The sequence below is a fragment of the Tamandua tetradactyla genome, chromosome 8, assembly GCF_023851605.1.
Source record: "Tamandua tetradactyla isolate mTamTet1 chromosome 8, mTamTet1.pri, whole genome shotgun sequence".
NCBI lineage: Eukaryota > Metazoa > Chordata > Mammalia > Pilosa > Myrmecophagidae > Tamandua > Tamandua tetradactyla.
In genome coordinates this window covers 118,632,320-118,641,095 of record NC_135334.1, presented here as the reverse complement: position 1 = coordinate 118,641,095, position 8,776 = coordinate 118,632,320, and the positions used below count along the sequence as shown (strand labels likewise).

The window sequence follows — 8,776 nt, the reverse complement described above, 5'->3', positions numbered from 1 at the left end:
AGTGCCAGGGGTAGAATTCCACATGTCTTTGCAAGGAACATGAGTCAATCCATTACACTATCAACGCACTACTTCTCAAACTCACTTGCCTCATATGAACATGTGCCAACTAATATTATGTTGAAATATTTTCTTGAAATGAAGTGATAAAATATATAAAGTCAATGTCATCTGGTACTTACTATATTTTCATTTAGCGTTATTAGTCTCATAAACATCATGCTGACCACATTAATACACTAATTAAGGGAATGGTCTCCTTTTACCCCTCAGTTTATGGTAGTTAAATGCTTTGTTCTTCTCCTATTCCAAACATCAATTATTTTTACACCCAGACATGTCTATCATGAGGATGAACTTTCAGTGTATCATCTAGAACCCAACTATAGTAAAAATCTATTTTGTCAAAATTTTGATGTTACATGAAAATAATCAGGGAACCAGCCTAGTACCATAAGTTCATGACAAAAATTTCATTTTCCGTTTTCATTCACTGTGCCACAACCAAACTGAAGTCTTTGAATATTTGCCATTCAATATCATCTCTCTGAAATATACCATCCTCCTTTTTAGCATATCCCTAAAATGTAGTACCATCAAATTGTTGATGAACACATGCTGGGGATAGATAGATAAATGTACATTGGATAATGGGCCTCAATAAGCTCAGTTGGTGGAAAGAATCAGCATAAATGTTTTTCCATCTTCATTGTCTATCTCTTCTACATTAAACTTTTTTTGCAAGGAGACTAAGACAAATTTATATGCTAAAACTGAATAAGTCCTGTTGTGCTCAATGGACCCTGTAAATGGACTCTGTGGAAATTTAGAAAAAATGTACTATGGAAAATTTTACTTTCAAAAATAGCCACAACAATATCTTCCAATCCACTTCTTCAATGTGGTCAGGAAATTCCTCCTAACAAGAAGGGGTCCATGTGCCTCTCCTTGAATCTGGATGAACTTATAACCAGTAACATGTGGTGGAAGTGATGCTGCCTAATTCTCAAGTCTAGGTCACAAAGGGTGATGCAGCATCTTATCTCTTCTGGGATACCTATTTGGGGACCCCTAAACTCCATGTGAGACAACTTCCATGAGGTTGTCATGTTGTAAAGAAGCCCAAGTCATATGCACAAGCCACATAGAGGTGCTTCATTCAACATCCACAGCAGAAGTTTCAATCAATAACTAGGATCAATTTCCAAGTAAGTGCAAAACAAACTCTACACACGATTGCAGTTCTCAGCAGTTGAGCTGCTCCTGTCTTTGAGTCTTCCCACTTGAGCCCCCAGACAGCATGGATAAAGCCCACCCCCACGAGGTGTTTCCAAATCTCTGACCCACAGAATCTGTGAGCATAATACAATGGTTATTGTTTTACACCAGAATTTTGGGATCATGTGCTATGTAACAACAGTAATTAAAATAGGCTTCTTGGAAATAGATGCATTTCCATAGGTAACAATATTTTTCTTTCTCTATCCTTCCCTATCCAGCTTCTCAGAGTTGCAGTGGACTTTGAATAAAGGAAAAATGAAGTTCATGGTGTGAAGCCTCTGAGATTTTTGGATTGCTTTTACCACGGTAGAGCCTAGCTTACACTAATTGATGCACAGGGCAAAATATAAGGGAAAGAGAGGGGAGAATAAGTGCAAATGACAAAGAAAAATGGTAGGATAAGGAAGAAAATTATTATTATTTGTTATTAATGCTGGTTTCTAGAGGGAAGGCAACTTGATATTGGGTACATTTCAATCCAAAGGAACAGCTTAGCAAAATCACTCTGCAGTTTAGTCCACTGTTTGACTAGTCCAGACTGTACATAAAGCATTACTAATCAACTTTTCGGTTCCAATTTTAAATTAGAGCAGAGAGCTAAAAATCATGAAACATTTGAGATAATCCTGTAGCATTAAAGAAAGAAACTAAATAAAACAGAAAAACAGAATTCATAAGAAATGGGAAATGCAGAGAAAAGACAAGAGAGCTCAAAACCAAAGTATAACCCATTCTTTTTCTAGTTCTTGAAGACATAGTTGGCTTAGGCTCAGAACCTAGTGGCATCCCTAGAGAGGTGTTAAAATCCATAGTGATTATTATTATTGCAAGAAGCCCAGCAAGGGCATACTGAGCCAATCCCCTTCTATAAACATGTACATCTGAAGCAATATCTCATTCATGAAAAATATCAGAGTTTGTGCCACCATCAAAAAATTTAAAGGAAAAAAAAATTCTAGTCGTTTAAACATAAATCTGCATGATATATTGGCTACCAAAGGAACTTGTCTGCTAGCACATTTCATTCTCAACTAGGAATAGGCATGTAAATATATGGAAAAGGAAAATTCTTCCAGTGGCTTATGAATGCAATCTAATGGTTTGGATGGATGGTAAAGAACTTGACATAACAAATCATAACAAAGATACCTATGGAAAAAATGTGAATGGGTTTGTTGAAATGGATCCAACATTTGATATTTCTTTATCATATGAGCCTTTACCAAATATTCTTCCTAAGAATGAAGCAATTAAGAAGAGGTAGACAAGATTAACAATCAGCTTCCTTTCCCAGTCCTCTGGAGCTTATTCAATGGGCTTCTGAACTAAGCAGTCATGAAAACTATGCATGGATTCAATAATAAGGACTTTCCTATGCAAGATTGATTTTGTCTATTGCTATTCAACTTGCAAGCATCTACAAGCAACCTTTGGTTCCCAAAATGATAGTATGACTCAATGGAAGAAAAAAGCTGGGAGAGTGACAGGTTGACTACAGTGGACCTCTATCAATTACTTAGGAAATAATAATTTATCCTATCTGGAAAAACATCTGGGTTGGTGTTGTTTCTTCTCATCCATCATTCTTTTGCCTGAAACATCACCTGCAAACTTATTGTATGTCTTACACATCATAATGATGCAAAGTGAACCAACTTTACAGGGAAAGTATGGGGCAATGATACTAATGGCCTCGTCATGTACCTTATCAATCAAGGGGACACACTGATAGAATGGTGGAATCACAATGGAAACTCAGTTAAGCTGTAGCTGGGAGGTAATATCTTATAATGTTGGGATGCTGTGAAATAGGATATATAGCATACAATTTAGGATGGTGTGGTAATTTGAAGCTGAATGGATTATAGTAGATCATGTTCTTAAAGCTAATCCATTCCTGTATGTATAAACCTATCATCCCTGATTAGGAAATTTCCACTGAGGCATGCCCCAGGTGGGTCTTAACATTTTTACAGAAGTCTTTTATAAGAGGATGAAATTCAGAGAAAGACACAGAAGCTAAGAAAGAAAGCCCCAGAAACAGAGAAGAAGCCACTGAAGCCAGAAACTGGAAGCAATGAAACCCAGAAGAGAAGGGAGAGATCAGCAGACATCACCCATGCCTTACCTTGTGACAGAGGAGTCCCAGATCACCAGCAGCGTGTCTTCAAGAACAAAGTATTGTCCTGATGATGCCTAGATTTGGACATTTTCATGGCCCCAGAGCTGTAAGCTTGAAAACTAACAAATCCCCATTCTAAAGTCAACCCATTTTATGTTATCTGCATTTCAGCAGCTTTAGCAACCTAGAACAGATGTGTACATAAATCCAGGCACCAAAGGGCAGAAATAGAGCTCACTCCATTTATTACTACCGCTTGTTATCTATCGGTGAGGTTTTAGCTTTTAGACTACATGACTCTGAGTCTTGCAGGCTCAGATACCCTAATGCTTAATGTGGAAATGGTTTCACAAGAGGACTCAATACTGTTCCAGAACACATGTTCTATTTAACTGGAAGCTTGATGTTCTATTTGTCTATTTCAAGCTCCTCCTGTCAGTGGTAATGAGGAGAGGGGAAAATGAAGTTTCTCATAAGCAAACAAACATGTAGTAGCGTGGAAACCACTCAGATGATCCACAGAGATGTCACCTTGTACTACTCCATCCTATGTTAAAAGTTAATGTAAAAATGCAGCAAGCATATATGAACATGGCTTAGATCCCTCCAAAATGAAGTTGTGGATCCTTCAACCAGTTAAAAAATATATATATGCTACACTGGCTATGAATTAGCAACCACAGAAGGCTATCTGGCTATTTCTTCTTTTCTGGGTGCTGTGACTAAGTGGTGTGTATGGCTTTGCATATAAACAGACCAAGCAAGCACTATCCATCAAGTGGAATGTACTTGTTAAGGGCAAACAGCTTAGTTGGAAAGCCTTGACCATACTTAATTCTTGGAGGCAACAATACAATCATTTCTCACCTGCCTACATGACATGGTGCACTACATAGAGAGAGAGAGGCATGCTTTGACGCTAGGGATATTCTCTCACCCTTTTTTATTTATATGACTTGTCAAAAGGCTAAAGTGAAAAATGGACCAGCCAGCAATGGGGAAAAATGAGCTTGGGGATTATGAGTTTCAGTCAGCTTTGATAATGTCTGGAGACATTTTCATTAAGAAATAGCTGAATGGGGAATGATATTGCCTTAAAAAAAAGGCCTGGAATGTTTCTTTTTCTATTCCCTGAATAAGGTTCCAAGGCTCTTTCAATATGAGGCACTGCCTATGAAATCCATGGGGGTTATTAACTCTCCAATAAAACAGATCAGAGAGAAGCTCATTTTTTAGGTAAACAACTTCTGCCCTGGGATTTCTCCAGCAGGGAAGAGCATCAGGGGATTCCACCCATAGGGTTCTATGCAGCATAAAGCAAGTAACCAGTTTTAAGTCACTCTGTGCTTTCTACCGGATGCCAAAAAAAAAAAAAAAAAAGAAATTCTTGTAAATACCCGGTTCAATAAGCATCTATCCATTATTCCATCCATTCATCTCTCTATCCATCCAGAAAACCAACCACTATAATTCTAACTCACTTACTTATTAAGGGATTATAATACATCCATTATTATATGAAATTTTGTGGGAAATATAAGAAACATAATCAAAGGTCAAATAACAATATGAATTTTAGAAGAAGATAAATTCATCTAATCCAGCACCATCTTTGTGAAGATGGTAAATGAAAGCACCAAGTAATCAAGTGAAAGAAGTAAATTTTACAGGGGATACACACAATTTTGCTATTTCCAAGGGAGAAAAGCACACAGGGCTATTTGCCATAACCAAGCCTCGCAGCAAGTTAACTGTGGAGCCATGGCTAAGACCCAGGCCACCTATAGAGTAGGCAACTGCTCTTCCTGAAATTATAATCCAACTATGGAGAAAGAACCTACATACATGGGCCATTTCAAAACAACAGTGTGTGACACTAATATATACATATACACATGTACTTAAGTAGGTTGAATAAGGAAGTACTATTTGAACCATGGTGGTAAATAGGATTTAGACAAACGTAACGCAGAGTAAGAGATGTTAGGTTGAGGCCCATGGATAGAATAAGTGTGATATGTTGGTGGGGCTATCAGGGGTGGATGGTTTGAATTTTCTTGCTGCATCAGAAGGTGAGGGCTGGCAACATGAGAAAGGAATACCCATTTACTGATGACAAAGTTCACAACTGGTATGCTTGGGTAACTATTAGGTGTTTTCTTGCTGTTGTTTTTGTCCAGGGTCTTTCTTTTGATATGAAAACCTTGTCCTTCAAATGATTTATTGATTTTATCCAGCTGCTTTCCTTTTCGTGAGATGCAGGAAATCAAGGTGCCTTTGCATTCATTCTCCACTTAGCATCTATAGGGCACTGCAGGAAGTGGATATGTGTACTAAATGGAAAGGAATCTTAGTTCTTACAGCCTTACTGTATCGTTTCCTCCAGTACAACTGGTTACTCTCTCCTACTCAGCTTTCTTCAATCTCTTTTGGCAAATTTTAACCTTGCTGATCTACATGGCAGACCCCTACAAATTCCTAACCTGCAAATTAATGCTTGAGGCTGAACAGAGATCACATTAAAAACTTCACACTTCACAGAGTCCAGCTCAGCAGGAGTAGTCAGAATCTTTAAGCTATCCTGAAGAAATGGAAACAGGCTACTGTTGAATAGAAGCACATTAAAGCATGAGCTAGAGGAGCTGTAGTGTGATATTAAACTTAATTCCCCCAGGCTTAGAGATGTCTTGGATGCAATCAATAATAATAATAATATAATTATTATTTTACTGTCTTGTCAAAATATGCCTTGCATATGCATTAATATGGCATTATTTAGCAAGAAGAGTGTTAAGTTATAATCTCATTTTCATCTAACAGAGTGTTCTGAACCAGAATTAATATTACAATGGGATCATTTCCTAAGGGGCTTTGATGAAGCAAGACTCATTCATGTCAGAGTGTAAGTGGTCTTCAGATATAATTACTCATAGCACACTTCTTTTCTTGCAGTGCATCCTATTAGTAAAATCATGTCTCTGGGAAAATATAAAATAGATTAGAATTGGCAATTGGAGAGTCTAAAGAAATTTAACTTTTTTGAAATTTATTCATTCACTAAGTAATTTATCATAAAAAAGGATACAAAATAATTTTAATTGACTATATATGGGGTCCAATGCTCCTGTTCTCAATGCCTCACAGGCCTACCGTCTGAAATTATCTTCTCATACTCTCACTATATCATCCATTTACTCCTAGCGACTAGCTCCTGTTGATTGGAATTTGGTGGTGTTTTAACAGAGTTACCGCGAAGTTCAATAGTCAAGACTGAATATTTGGTCGACATATACTGCTAACACCTCACATCTAATTCCTAGTTCTCTTTGATATTCAATGCAGTGGGAGCTGTTGGTTGCTTCTTTGTCATATTCCTCTTCTGCATCAGTAACAGAAGCCTGACTTTTAAAAAAATCGGCATTAAGCCCAGCTTCATAGAATGAATTATTACTTGTTAATCAATGATGAGAATTCTGTTCCTTTCTTCCAATAGCAAGGCCAAAGGTGGTCTGAGACTCACTATAGCCATTGTGAAAGAAGAAATCATCTAGAGGCTTCCAGGAGAAAAAAATCTTCCTTATAAAAAGAGAGTGCCATAGAGGAGAGGAATCTTCCTCACCCTGACATCCCTAACCCCCAACACTTTTCTTCCTGCTTTAGATAACTGGCATAAGAAAGATGATGCTTGGTGTCACAGCAGCCTTGTTGTCAATATGTAAAATAGTATCACAAATACACTTTAATGGCAGACAAGCTAGCAGATGTCACAGTGATGAGACAAGGGACAATGACATCCTAGAATGGATAATGTCAGGACAGATGAAAATAAGTGAATGGAGTTGAGTGATTTTTAGTAGAAGAAATCAACAGAACTTGGTACATGTCTAGAAGTTGACACTGCAAGAGAAAGAAATAATGCAAGTTAGCAAGATGACTCAAGAAAACAAAATAGAATGAGAGATAAAAATGGACTTTGTAAATACATCTGATAACATCGATTTAAGATCCAGACAGAGGAGAGGAATCTATAAAGAAATCTGATGAGCATCCAGAGAGGAGGAGTTAAATTGGAGTGTGTGGTGGCATAGAGTTAATGGAAGAAATTGTTTCAAGTTTCTGGGACTGGTCAACATTAATAAATGCTGAGAGAGGTAAATAATTTCATTTTTTCAAAGTGCCAACAGATTCAGTAATGAAGAGGTTCTTGATGCCCTTGGTATGAACAATGACTTTGAGACTCTGATCCGGAGAGTTACACCAGAAACTTTGAGAGACAACTCTCTTCTTTTTTTCAATTGTCATCCAATTGTCTATTAGTAGTCACCCTATCTAGAGGATTCATTGAAGATAGCAGATGTCAGTACTGATGTTATGATTCGTCCTAGGAGCATAGGACCTGCATATGAAACAGGAAATATTAATATCTTTTATAGCAGATAGATATGGGAATGAGATCAGATATGAGAAGGAATCCAGACGCCAAGTTCCAAGGAAGAGCCATGGACTTGAAATCTGGGGGTAATTCAGAATAGAAGTTTGTTAGAATCAGAAACATCCATGGGGCTTGGGAAATAAGGCAGGTGCCTGCATTAATATTTCATCTCATTCCATGTTCTTTCCTTCGAAAACTCATCAACATACATGATTTTTTTGGTTATGATTCTCAAACTTTCCAATCATATTCTTTTTCCAAAAACGAACAACACTTAATGTTTTTCTTTGTTTTAGACAAAACTTAAATATTAATAAAGCTAAAATTAAAAATGTATTGACTGCATTTTTCTATACATTATATTTACAGAACGATTCTGACTTTACTTTTCTCAGTACTGTTGATCAGGAGGAAGGACTTGTCTACAAGACTTGCTTTTTCCTTCTCAGTACAGAGGACAAAGGAACTGAGGCAAAGAAGGAAGCTCCCCAATCCCTACACCTTTGTTTTCACTTGAAACATATCTAAACACAAATGGAAAGTTAGGCTTGGATATAAAAAATCAGACGGCCACCCTGCATTAGAATTTTGTTTCATTTGAGGAAAGCTGTCCCAGAAAGGCCAAGAATTACTCCTCATTTGCACGGATTCCAGGAACTTCCAGCTGGCTTCAAAGCACAGAATGTTCTGTCTGGAAGGACCTGCCCTCTTTACTGAGGTGGATGCAGAAATGAACTCAGTACTCGTGCAGCACCAGACTCATGATAGAAAGATCATGTTGGAATTAAAGTCTACCAACTAAGTGCAAAATTCCATACCTGTGGAATAAACTAAATAAATATTTAACGTATGAAATTTATGTATGCTACAGAACTAGGGCAAACCACAGTATTAATCAAATAGACCAAACACATTAATTTCTGTCGGGTATAGAATGTGTG

General features: G+C 37.3%; 1 long non-coding RNA gene across 3 annotated transcripts in view; it reads left to right on the top strand.

The window, feature by feature from the left end:
• The first annotated feature begins 1,062 nt into the window (after positions 1-1,062).
• The window catches only part of LOC143644883 (uncharacterized), a 67,182-nt gene continuing 59,468 nt past the window's right edge, over positions 1,063-8,776 (top strand). For all 3 annotated transcript variants that reach the window (XR_013156927.1, XR_013156925.1, XR_013156926.1), the window contains exon 1: positions 1,063-1,208. This is a non-coding gene — a long non-coding RNA (uncharacterized LOC143644883). The remainder of the gene's footprint in view (positions 1,209-8,776) is intronic.